The following is a 14,696-nucleotide window of genomic DNA, read 5'->3' on the forward strand; positions in this document are numbered from 1 at the left end:
CGTCGATATAATTTACTTGCCTTACTAAAACTAATAGTTCGTCTTAAAAAACTGCGCAAGTAACATCAATTTTGCGCAGTTGGGTGTTGTCAGCCCCTTAACTCTATTTCTGAAAGGTAGGTACCGTCACCGGCATAAATATGTGACGAATTCTATACCCTGTCGCATTAACGTCTTGTTTGTAACGTCGTACGAAATTGTCAAACGATTTAAAGCAACAAGGTACAGAAATCATCACTTATTTATGCCGGTGACTGTACTACAGCGAGGTTGCCAGTCTAATTAAATAAAGGTTCTATTATCGGTTATCAATTTAAGGACATGCAGATAGAGTAGCTACCGTTTACGATTTATTAAATAAAGATACGCTTATTGAACAGATTAGGTTCTATTTTTAACTGGTGTATTAATTAAGGTAGTGTGAGAATTATTTAGTACCTACACGTAGGTATTAAATTTAATTTTTAACAAGCAGAAACGTCTGCTAACGATTCTAAACATTTTTATATTAAAGAAAAAATTGGAAAAATTTACGCTTCCGGCGGGACTTGAACCCGCATCCTTTTTGCAATCCGTGCAATGCTCTTAACCAATTGAGCTACAGAAGCCACGCCGTAACAAGACGTAATAGTCTGTCTGTAGATGGCGCTAGACGTCACCCCAAGACGTGTGTACATAAGGAAAGGCATGGAAAGATTTGCGATGTCCGGCGTGGCTTCCGTAGCTCAATTGGTTAAGAGCATTGCACGGATTGCAAAAAGGATGCGGGTTTAAGTCCCGCCGGAAGCGTAAATTTTTCCAATTTTTCCTTTAATATAAAAACGTAGGTACTTTAATGTCAGTTTTCAATTGTTTTGTCTTTTCAAAACTTTTATCTAGGTTTGAAATCAGTTTTAAGTACTTTTCTGGCTGCCCAATATAGATGTTATTTTTTTGTTCATTTTGTCCATGGCATGCATAAATCTCGTTAGCATCTACCATACCGTCCGACCGTCACTCATTGTAGCTATGATGGATCCGCTTTATTTAAAACACTTTATTGAAAAGACACACTTTATTTAAGTACATTTTTACAGAAGGAATTTCACTGAGAATTTTGTATCATGCTTACGCCGAAGATTATTTCTAGACTGACGGGTCTTTTCTTTCTCTTGATCATTTTTCTTAAATCAAATATGAGAAAATGCATAGACAAGAAACCGTCACAGTAGCTATTTAGGAATATAAAAAACCGTTAAAATAGATACCTACTTCCAACTTATTTAATATCGTAACTGCGGGCTACATTAGACTTAGGGGATAACTTTAACCCAAAACGAAAAACTTTAGAACTTGTCACCACGTCGTAATCTATCGACCAATCGTAACATATCTACCATAAAATCATATGCGCGTGATTGATTCGTCCCTCATAACAAACATTTAATAGGTACCGGAATTGTGTTTATTGTAACATTGAAATACATAATTTCCACTTTACCATTACTCAACAGTAGCCCAATAAACACCAATATTATGGTTTTAATCCTTACATGAAGCGCTAAAGCAACATAGTGATAATATTGATAATACAGATCAAAGCTAACAATATCAACAGGTCAGCCATTACACGGGTTACCCAGGGCTTGAATAATGTAGGAGCGACGCGACGCTTGAGGCCCATTCTATTTAAAATAATAGATATGGTCTTCACTTTTCACTCATTTTTCTGACTGTGAGCAAAAAGTGTTTATGAAATTATCCTTTACATTTATTTCTCTTTCGATTTGGATACATTGTTTGATATCAAATCAATCAAATTCGTATCATTTGCTGCCGCATCTCTGTCATTTCAGTACGGTAATACATTCACTAACATTATCAACTTTCCAATAGCATCTCAAGATAAAATTACATTTCTGCAGGGTTTGCAGTATAACGGTTTTGATGATCCTATTACTACTACTTCTACTAGATGTAAGTTCGAATTTAGATCCAATATTTAGTATTCAGTAACCTTACCTCGACTTTGGCCTTGAGATTGAGATGCACAGCAACTAATTAATACCAAAGCTAGGTATAACTCTGCCAAACTCATGGTAAAGCTACAATGGCTTCATGACTTGTCAGTATAAGGAATTTCGTGTGCACTTTTGAGGTGCTTAAGAGCGTTAATGATACTACATACAATCGAGGCAAAACAAAATCAAAAACTTATCGAAATGCTTAAGCAGAATCAGCTTCTTTGTGATTTTACCCGTGTCGACTCGTCTCATGAAACACATCCTTTGTAAACACTATTTTGAGCTCCTACTGTGAGTTCTTGATGTTGTACATTACTTTACTCGATAAAGTAAACTCCACAGAAAATTATATTCATTGTCTTGAGAAGGTGAACAGCGCCCTCAAAAGTTTACATACCAAAAACGGGACATAAATTTATTTTTTTACATTATGGTGTTTTTTTACGCACTAGTGCGAGAAGTGGTTCAATTCTTATCAGGTCGAAACTTTGGAGGGCCATCTGTACTGAAAAACGTCGTTACCTACGATACACGTGCGAAAAGGAAATTCGTAACGTGTCGATTTAAAACACTCCCTTCAGTCGTGTTTTAATTTATCGCCACTCGTTTCGAATTTTTTTTTACGCACTTGTATAGTAATGTACTATTTTATTATGCGGAAACGTTTGCGTGTGATCCTACATATTTTTCCGACAACGGTCGCAGGTTCGAGTCCTCCTGGAGGTGTGGTTTAGTCTATTTTTCCTTTAATTTAAAAATAAAGACACATATTTTTTGTAACGTTTATTATATCAAGTAACGTATTCTAATACGTGAAAATGTATGCACGTTAAAGTTTCGTGAGACATAATATATTCAAATAATTAATGAATCTACGGTTGTACTCACGTTATTATATCGCTACTGCTGCGACATGTATCGGGCCAATTTGGAGGCCCCTCTTCAGGCATATAGTAGTTCACGCGGCGGCTAAACTCCGTGGACTGACGGAGCAATAGCGATATAATAACGTGAGTACAACCGTAGATTCATTAATTACTTGAAAATCTCATGGTAGAGGATGTGAAGACAAGTGTTTTCTTGTTTACGTAATCCCTCATTTGTTACAAGGCTGTCTAAACTTGACTACAAGGTAACAGAGATGGTACAACGTGTAGTTTTAATGATATTAATGCTGCTCTTGAGTTTCTTAGAAGGTTGAATGCTACGTTCGGTTCGCATATTTACTTTATCAAAGATTGTAAATTTATAACATACCTACTTAAGACTCTATGACGTAAAAAACCGATAAGTAGTAGAAACCCATTTTAATAACTTTGAAACCAGCTTTGCAAAAAGTTTTCGTGATTTAGCTTCATATTTTTGTTTTTTTATTTATTTGCAGTTTAGATACCTATATCCTACGTCACTTATTATTTATTCAGTTAGAGAACCAGTGTATGAAATAAGCATTCGAGTTTATGTACCGCTAGGGTACAGTCGAGTTCGTAAATATGTGTACATTTCTTCACCTTAATTCGTTGCAATAAGATGAAAAACGGTACACATATTTATGGAATCGACTGTACTATCGCTCTTTAAAAAAATAGCATCGACACAACCTTTTTAAAAAAAATAAAATCTCACATTTCACATTCAATTTAAAAGTAGTAATTTTAAGTAGGTATGCATGCCTCCCATATGTAAATACTTAGAAAATATTATTTGTATTGGCAAAACAGATACGAGTATTTTTTACTATAGGTAGTGCATATCGATAGTTGTCGCGTCATAACTAAAAGCATCAAATCTATTTAATCCCCATACTCAACAAATGATATAAAATATATCTCAATAAACATTCCATCAGGTGTCCCTCACAGACGTAGGATGCGTTTTCAGCCAATCCTATTATCTAAAGTGCTCTCCACACTTAATAACCGCACTTGACATCGAGTGCTCGATACAAATCTCGAGTAGCCACCGAATGATGTCACGCTGGTACGCGGCGTATGGCGTCAATAATGCGCAGATACGTCAGAGTATGAACGACTGTAGTTTTTGTAGGTCAGAAAATAAAGATATTTGAGTGGATAAATATGAAGTTAGGTGGGTGAATCAACTTTTTCTTGCCTGTTATTGCCATGGTTACGGTCCCCTGAGTCGCGCTGGTTTTATGCAAGAATATGCTACTGAAATTATGCAAGCATGCATGTAGTCCATGTTTGTAGGGGGCAAATTAAGAAAAGGGCTTGTTAACACTAGAAAAAATCATGTTTGCATAGTTTAAGTAGCATAATTTTGCATAAAACCAGCGTGACACAGGGGACCGTAACCATGGCAATAACAGGCATGAAAAAAATGATTCACCCAGGTGCAGCGAGAAAAAAATCATTTGCATTGTAAAAATTGTAGACATTCATGATTTTTTCACCTCACTAGCTCGGAAAGGACTTTTTTATTCTTTAAAAACAGATAGCAAAATCGCATTTTATCCACAAGAGTGCAAAGAATATTTGAAATCCGAACGTGTCATTATTTACTTTTTCAAATATAATTTCTTGTGAAGGCATGTCCCAGACAGGACAATTTTCTCCCTTATGCTTAAATTGTCTTAACAAATCATGTGATGCGAACGTAAAAATAATTTTTCATATCGAATTGTATCCGACTAAAAACATTAAATTCAAACAATTTTATAACATGATTTTACCATAAAACACTTGAAATCGTACAAGAAATTGTATTTTTGACTCTTATATTGTACTTATTCAGAAGTTTCAGAACGCACCTTAAGTAACATTGCAATCTCAAAACGCGTGAAACGGAACGCGCCCAAATAGAATTTTCTTCTTGATTCTTAATTTGAAACTTTTGTGGTGTCAGTCGGTGCACGTGGAAATTGTAATAAACGCAAATTGACTCATTTCTGTGCAATTATGTTCCAGTTGTTTTTATTGCGTGTTTCCTCGCTTTAGTAAGTTATTTTACCTCGTGTGTATTTTAACACTCTCTACGCTCAGGATTCTATTTTTGAACTACTCGCTTCGCTCAGGATTCTATTTTTCCTCGCTTTAGTGAGGTGAAAAGTTATGTGTTACACACGGGATGCAAAGTTATTTTACCTCGTGTGTATTGCAACACTCTCTACGCTCAGGATTCTATTTTCGAACCATAGATTTCATTCACTAGCTCGTAGTTCAACCCTAGAATCCATTCGCTAGTTCGTGTTGCAATTTCACACTCGGTTAAAATACAACTTTGCTCCCTTGTATAACAAATAAGTATTGATTGATGATTCACGGTTATTTTACTTATTTTCATTAGACTTATATAGACCGTGATTACCTTTTTTTTTGTTTTTGTCGAGCTCCCGATATTTCGACGCAGTTGCATGCATAATGAAACGTGTACGTGTAGTGTACTGTACGTTCAGTTAACATAACAATTCGCTAATCATTTTGACGGTACAATTTACCATTAAATGTTAGGAAATAGTTCTGACAACCCAATTTCCTTAGACATCAGTCGTGCGAAACTTTCAGCAAAATGATTATAATCTGCACAGACGAATTATATTCAAATACACTAAATATGGAATTTCGCATATACCTATCCATTTTATGCATTTATGAGCATAAAATCCAATTTAACTAGTACTAACTTTCAATCAAAGTAAATCCTTGGCCATTCAACTTAAAGCCCGATTCCAAGTTTAATACATTTCAAATATTAGATCTATATACGATACTTATCTGATAATTATATCAGTGGCGAAATTACGTTTTAAGACACGTAGCTCATGTTTGACACTTCTGAGCCAGTCGAATATTGATGAATTTATGACTTTTAATTAACCATTTCACAAACGTACCTAGAGGTATGAAAAATGGCTAAACACAGAACTTTATGTTTTTATTGTATAAATCGTTTTTATTTATTTTTTTATACTACGTCGGTGGCAAACAAGTATACGGCCCGCCTGATGTAAAGCGGTCACCGTAACCTATGGACGCCTGTAACTCAAACAGTGTCACATGCGCGTTGCCACCCCATTAGAAACTTGTGCATTCCCTTTTGCTGTGTTAAGTACACAGCAAAAGTAGTATTTCTTTTCATTGGTGCTTAAAATGTTTTTTGGAGCTAATTTTTAATTTCATTGAACTCGAAAATATGTAGTTTTTATTATGGTTTGGGCTGAAAAACAGCGCTGCAGTGTCACTCACGTTATGTCGACGCTGTTCAGCATCATGCTGACGCTCAAACCATTTGTCACAACAACAAATGTTTAGAATGTTAAGTTACAGTAGTCTAAGATTTAGTTTAGGTATTAAGTTTATAGGTTAAGTAATTTGTTTAATCTTTTCCTTTTTGTACTCCGTGTTGTGGCAATAAATGCATTTTCTTTCTTTCTTTCTTTCTTTCTTTCTAAACGTGGCCATCAAAATCGTTGGCAACTTAGCTTGGTTTGACTACTCGTTTCTAATTTTCAAACTTAATTACATTACTAACTAAACTATGGACTTTTAACGTGTCTGAAATAAATAGGTACCTACCTAAGTAATTTTCATTTATTCTATGTTCGAATACGCTAGTCATTCTAAGCATTTGCATAGTCTGAGCAAGACGTCAGAGCGTCTAGCCAAGCGTACAATCGTTCACCCTACGTAGCGTCTCATAATTATTTGTCTTTATCGCTCTTCTCTATGAATGCGACACAGACAGTTTGCGTATCATCCGCTACGGGTCGGCAACGATTGGACCTACTCTTGGTTTAGCTAGCTTAAGCAATAGATATACATAACCTAGATTGAGTTGATTGGCCAAAAAGTGTCCACATGAGAGGGTAAAGTTGGGGCTGGTGTCCCTCTCGCACTTAGTGCCACTGTCAAAATCATTTGAATGACATCATCGCTGTCATCATTTGGGGATACCTACATTCAAAGTTACGACGAAATCTACTAATACCCAATTGGAGATTTTTTAGGGTTCCCTCTATTTGGCATAACTTTAATTGTCCGAAACGATTTTCGCATAACAGACTTCGCATAATCGATTTTCGCCGAATGTTAATTTGGCAGAAAACTTATTTGTCATAATCTAAAATAATACGAATAACACATTGTCCGAAAATAAGTTCGCATAATTCTGTTTACGCCGATTGTTTTTATGAATAAAATTAATTCGCATAATTGTATTTGGCATATTTCTTAAAATCAGAATATCCACCCATACTAAATGCTGTTAAGAGAGTCGGTTTGGTTAGGTTAGAACTGCGACCTCAACAAATAAAACATTTTGTCAAGAATTTCGGTTAGGTTAGGTTAGAACTGCAACATTAATATAGTAGTATTACCTATGATAAAAATTATGCGTAGTAAATTTCCACTAAACCATGTTATGCAGAAGTAATTTATGCATAAAAACCATTCGGCGAATAACCTTTATGCATGAAATATATTCGGACAAACAAAAATATGCCTAGACAAATTATGCGTAACTATACTATGCCATAACAGATTATGCGAAAGGTGAATTATGCCAATATAGATTATGCCAAAAAGAATTCTCGATTGTAAAATTATGCCAAAACAAGGGGAACCGATTTTTTAATTATGCAAATCTTTCATTTAATGGCTTCAGAATAATGACTTACCAATTCGTTACAAAGAATTAATACCTTGGTCTATATATATTTAATACAACAATAGTTTAAGAAGTTTATAAACCTAGTTAGCATACAAGTAAAAATACTATAGTAATTTCTGTAATACTGGTCACACGTGCGAGAGGGACACCAGCCCCAACTTTGACCCTCTCATGTGGACACACTTTTGCTAGTCTGGCCCAAGGTGAACTGCTTAGCTTAGCTTAGCCAGAAGCCAGACGGCCACCGGCCTACCTGAAATGACAATCTTTGGCGCTACGTGACTATTGAAACGCAGTTTGGCTCTGTCGCGCCACTACACAAGAGCGATAGAGAGAGAGTTGCGAAGCGTAAGTGATTATTGTGACGTTGTCTAGTACTCAGGGACCGCTACAAGGCCCAGTTCTCATTAAGAAGGTACAAACAAGTTGAACTCGCATGGACTTGGCAATCCAACAGTATAACGAGTAGGGGCATGACCCTAGTGTGGTCTCGATGGAACTTTGACATCAGCTTCGACACAATCAGACTTTTTTCTTATCTATTCTGAACTTCATTTTACAAATCCGACCGTTTTCCGATGGGTTCCAAGAATTAGGGACTAAGGGCCAGTTGCATCAACCACATTTGACAGACACTACATCATCGTCACGCATCAGATTTCTATGGAACTTCCCATACAATAAAATTTAACGAACGCATTAACGATCACAACCGGCCCTAAGAATACTCTCCCTTGGAATATAATGAGGCCGAGTTGTAAATTACTCTTTATTTATTATTTCTAACTTACTTCATATCTAGAACTATACGGTTGCTAATCGATACTTATTAACTATTTGTAATCGATAATGCAGGTGGGCATTTTCAGAATTTGGGACCCCCCAATTAGCGTAAGTTGTAAACAAAAATTAACTCACTGTCAGTTTTGTGACGATAATTAAGTATGAAATTTCAATAAAATATTGTTTTTGTGTTAAATAAAATTTAAGCGATAATCTACAGTCAGAATGTGAAAAAAGTAAATTTTTAGTCAGATTTTATGATTAATTTTGTCGTCACAAAACTGACAGCGAGTTAATTTTTGTTTACAATTTACGCTAATTGGGGAGACCCAAATTCTGAAAATGCCCAGGTAGGTACAGTCAACCAATTGGAACCCTAGGCCACTCTGCAACCATGTCAAAATAACAAACAGTAAGACATTTCTTACAATCTGATTTATAACGTCGCTATGACATAGTTCTACAGTGGCCTAGGGTTCCAATTGGTTTGACTGTACAATCACCTGCAGAAAAAGTGGCTACCCTGCATAGAGGTGTGTAATGTGTATGCATAGTTGCTTTGTATTACTGACTACACCGAGAGGTAAACTGCAAAAAAATCTATAACTCAGTTCAATCCATACAAATGGGAAAGTGTGTGTCTGTTTGTTTGTCCGTCTTTCACGGCAAAACGGAGCTACTAATCGACGTGATTTTTTAAGTGGAGATAGTTGAAGGGATGGATATAGGCTACTTTTGTCTCTTTCTAACGCGAGCGAAGCCGCGGGCAAAAACTAGTATAATATATAAGTTGTATAAATACAATTTACAATGTTACCTAAGTACAAAAATAAAGATAATTTAAGAAACAAACACATGTGACATGCTTATGTGATTCTGTCACTCAAATAAACTGTTTGTTAGACGGGCCATTTTTTTCAAAGTCCACCCCACTTTTTTTGTAACATGGGTATTTTTTACGCGATTCATACTCAGAATCGCGAGATCTTTCAAACTTTCTAGGAAAAAAATGTCCCAAGTTTTCCATACATTTTTCAAACCTTCCATTCCGTTACCGCCATACAAAATGTATGAAAAAATGGTAACGGAATGGGAAGAAAACCTTGGAACACTTTTTTTCCTATTAGGATTGAAAGAGCTCGCGATTTTGAGTGGAAACCACATAAAAATTTCCAAATCCAAATAAAAGTGAGGTGGACAACTTTGAAAAAAATGGCCCAGACTCTGAGATTTATAGAACTTTTTGGTTCTTCAGACGATCACTGGACGTACTCAAAGGATTTATAAAATACGATATTTAACGGCTCTGATACCTATAAATTGTGCTGAGAATCAAAATAAATGTAATCTAAAAATAAAGTGTCATGGTCGGTCCTACAGATATTGATAAACTTAGATACGGGTGCGTTTGTGGAAAATTGGAAAAGTTGATTAATGGAAATCCATTATAGCTGTCAAGGAAGTGATTGCGGGTGACAGATGGTTCAAGAGTACATAACCTAGAATATATGTAAACACATATAAATGTATTTTAGAAATTATTTACTCTAAGTAAGTAGGGTGGTGACCACTTTTATTCATTGAGTCACCTACAATTTTCGGGTGAATAGACAGTATTACGCAACCTTGCTTAGAGGGCGCCACTTGCACATTAAGTAGGTCCTTCCGCGGACCATGTTGAGGTGGTTCCTTTGTCGCATTTGGCACGTAAGTGTTACAGGGAATAACACGTCAAACGCGATTCGCAGTAGGCCCAATGTGAATAAACTAATAGGTACTTCAATTTCACAGCGAAAAATTTTCATAGAAATGTAAGTTACTCTATATTTTTTTGTAATTGTTATTTTAACAATTAAAATAGGTATATCAGATTTGAATATCAATTCAATTTAAAATCAAGTTTTTAAATATAAAACCCCTTTAAAATATTGAAGGTGATTAAACAGACAGTAGACACCCACTCGTTAAATTTATAATTAATAAACTAGTGGCAGCCTGTAGGTCTCGCCATATCAAAACATTTAATCCACAAAACCGTTCGGAGAAATAACTAAATAGTTTTTAGTACGTAACCTTTTAGAACATTAATTATGTAAATATCACCTACACTTAAGCTTATAAATTGAAATAGATATCATACACGAAATAGTTGTGTGACTACTTGAAAAAAGAACAAATCAAAAAATATTCAATAAAATAATTTGATTTGTTCCCTAGTTGTACACATAAGCTTACTTCAAGGTATCAACGAATTGGATCGTGGGCCACTCTAGAACCCTGTTTTATTGACACCGTGCTGTATTTGTCATTTAAGTCACATCAACGTTTACCATGTAAAGGTTCTACAGTAGCGTAGCAAGTGGATCTGCCAGTGACCGAAGTCCAAAATGTTTTATTTGTAACTTGTCTGTAACTTCCTTTCTTGGTCGTGTAATGGTTAAGTTGGCATTCGAGACCTTTTGAGGGTAGATTTGGCTAACATTTATTTAAATAGGCAGGTACCTACTTGAAGATACAAACTTATAATACATACCTATACACCTTTGAATCGAGAAAATCTGTAACTAGATGTCTGCAGATGACACCTCGCCAAGCTAAGGGTCTATAAACTAGAATATCTACACTCACTCGAAACTCCTGGGGCCTATTGCATAACAATTTACAACTTGTATTACAAGTGGAACTCTCTTTCTTATAAAATGAATTGGAGGGGGACTACCGCTTGTAATATGAGTTGTAAATTGGTATGCAATAGGCCCCTGGTCTCGACAGCTATGAACATAATTTGAATTTTGAACACAGTTTTTTTTTAAGTATTTATTTTTAGGATTAGTTTATTGACGATGCATGTTGAAGATTTTCCGTTATTTTACTGTTTGACGAAGCTTGTTTGAATATTGAGGTAAACGTGTGAAAATTCACCGTGCTACTTTTCACTTCTTCACACACGGAGTTTGGAACTTACGATCAAAACACCGATCTAATTGCTCCCCAACTGAGCTACCGAAACTTACCATAAGAGAGAGAATATTTAAAAGCTTAATTAAATTAAACTTAAATTAAACTCTCAAGTACCTACTCGTGTTTGCTCAAATATTGCAAGTTAAATTACACCCATTTCCCGATTTCTAATGATGCTGAAATTTTGAACACATGATTAAATAATATGTAATTTGGGTAGTAGGGCATTTTCAAAAATTCCAAAATTATTGACAGTTGTTAACAAAAATTAACTCGATGTCAGTTTTGTGACGACAATTAAGCATGAAATTTCAATTAATTACATAAACTGCATGGGTTCCCTTTATCTTGCAGAATATCGATTGTCCGAAATACATTTGGCATAGCAAGCAGCTTTCGCAGAAACATATTTACCCGAATAATACTTTTGCATAATTGTACAAATAGCATAACTGTCACATCGCATATCATTCATTTAGCAGAATTCTGAATAGCAGAATACTAATATTGTCGATTTTAATATAGAATAATTGTATATAGTATACATTACATTTCACCGAATTAGTAATAGCATACTGCTAATATCGTCGAATTTAATTATGCAGCAATTTATGTCGCATTATACTCATGTTGCTGACTGTAATTTTGCACCGAATAGACGTTCCGACGAATTTATTTTGTCATGTTGCCACTGTTGCCAAAAATGTACATTAGGTTAGAACCCCCATCCAGACGAAATACTCACACGACACAGAAATCGTATACGTCACAGAGTCGGTTTAGGTGCGACGACGAGCGAAGCGAGGAGGAGCGTGTTAGGTTGATAAGCAATCACGCGTACTTATGGCTCGACGACCTTTTTCGATTGTGTGTCTGCCGCGCATAGTCGTCGCCGATCCAACCGGCTTGAGATCTTTAAGTACGCGTACTTGCTTGTACGTCTATCACCCACTATATAGTTACTCAAAAAAATATTGCCAGAAATGTAGATTAGGTTAGAATTCCTATCCAGACAATTTTGTATTCGTATTTACTCACACGACTCAGAAATCTTATATGACGACGAGCGAAGCGAGGAGGGGCATGTTAGGTTGACAGTGAGTGAACCAGAAAACCCTTTTTAATGTAAATAATAAATAAAACATACATACATACATACATACAATCACGCCTGTATCCCATAAAGGGGTAGGCAGAACACATGAAACTACTGAAGCTTCAGTGCCACTCTTGGCAAATAAGGGGTTGAAAGAATACGAAACTGTGACATTGCAGTGACAGGTTGCCAGCCTCTCGCCTACGCCACAATTTAACCCATAAGTGGTGGTGTATAAAACATAAGTGGCGTTATTCTGCGCATCAACATTATGCCAATGTATTATTCTGCCTAAGACAATTGTGCGAAATGTCAGAATGCGAAGTCAATAGAATGCGACACAATTTCGACAAAACGATTAATCGATTATACGACTATTATACAATTTACCATTATGCCATTGTATTACTCTGCTTTAAATAATTCTGCAAAATGACAGTATGCCAAGAAATTTATGCAAAAAGTAATTCTGCGAAAAGAGGATTCTGCCAAGCTTTGTTATGCGAAGGTAAAATATGACGAAAAAAATTATGAAAATTATGATTTATTTCTGAAAATGCTAGTTAATGCAATCAAAATTACATATTATAGCACTGTCAAGCTTATGATTTTTTAATTGTGCAAAGTATAGGTACCTACTCCTACTTGTATCTCGCTGTCAGGAGGTACCTATTGGGTTAACAGAAAAGGGCAATATCAGTTTTCAACTTCCTTTATTGTACAACATCGCTTAACTATTCACAATGGTATCGCAAAATAGATTCTATCTAAAATGAGACGCCTTAAATAGTAGTCTAAAGTTTAATGGAAATTCCTTGAGATTTCGAAATTCTGGTCCTTTGTAGTGCCTATTTATTGGACGGATAAAATATAAGACAAGTGCATTGAAAAGGGAAGTTGTAAGTGGACATTTTCGCGAGAAGAATCACCAAAAAAAATTTTGTTAAGGTAGTTAAATTTAATGTTTTTCCTACTCAGAATCACAAGCCCTTTCGATCTAGGATAAAATAAGAGAGACAAAAAGGTCCCAAAATTTTCTATTAGGTATTTTGCACCACTTCGTAACCGTTGTACAAAGTGTTTAAAAAATAGTAAAGAAGTGGAAAAAAAAATTGGGACGCTTTTTCCGTCTAGTAGGATAGAAAGGGCTCGTGGTTCTGAGTGGGAAAAACATTAAATTTACCTATTTCGGAAAAAAAAGTTGTTGAATCTTTTTTCGCAAAAATGCCCAAATAACTACAGTCCTACTTTCCTTCCTACAAATTATTAGCCTTTGAAACGATGGGTCGTATATCATATGAAGTTTTTTTTTATTACGCCCATGACGAAAAAACATAAGGCGCCCTTGGTGGTTAATGCAAGCGGTTACGTGGCCGATGCACGCATACAACTCCAGCGGTATTACATATACATTGCTAGGTTTGCTTTGCCACTGTGACAATCGTTAACGCTACATGGCGGTCAAAACGCAGTCTGGCTCTGTCGCGTCATACAAAAGAGCGATAGAAAGAGCTACCTACGATTTCCTTACGAAGCGTTAAATATTGTGACGTTGAAATATTTGACGTTAAAATCGAGGTTCCGCTCTCGACTGTATCCTCCTTCAAAACTTAATCAATCGTAACGAAACATGAGAATCTGAATAACAATGAAATAGTTTGTGTCGGACCGTTTAGTTTTTTTGGCTAATAATTGTTACCAGTCTTGAGTATACCTTTTTTGGCGCCATAATGAAAAAGGCCGTTTTTGGAAATTTTTCGTTGGCTCTCTAAGAGCGTCTTTAAAAATAAAAATATCAAAGAAATCAAAACGGTCCGACACAGATAATAATAATCTGTGTTGAAAAAATCTGCTTTCTGTTTAGCCCAATGGTTGACTGGTAGAGAATGCCTCAAGGCGTTAAGTCCGCCATTTGTACTCTTTTTTGTAAATTTATGCAATAAAGTTTAAATAAATAAATAAATAAAAAATCATTGCTCTATCTTCAAAAACCAGGAAGGAAATAGTCGAGATCGTTTGTATGGAGAATTGACCCCTTCTGTATCGTCTTAAGCTATGTACATACATTTTTCGTGCTTGGTAAAAGAATTCAAGGCTCAACATGTGGGTCATTATTTTCAAAGTTGTCCACCCCACTTTTTTGTAACATGGGTATTTTTTACGCGATTCATACTCAGAATCGCGAGTCCTTTCGATCCTGATAGGAGAAAAAAAATGTCTCAAGA

This window comes from Leguminivora glycinivorella, chromosome 10 (assembly GCF_023078275.1).
Source record: "Leguminivora glycinivorella isolate SPB_JAAS2020 chromosome 10, LegGlyc_1.1, whole genome shotgun sequence".
NCBI lineage: Eukaryota > Metazoa > Arthropoda > Insecta > Lepidoptera > Tortricidae > Leguminivora > Leguminivora glycinivorella.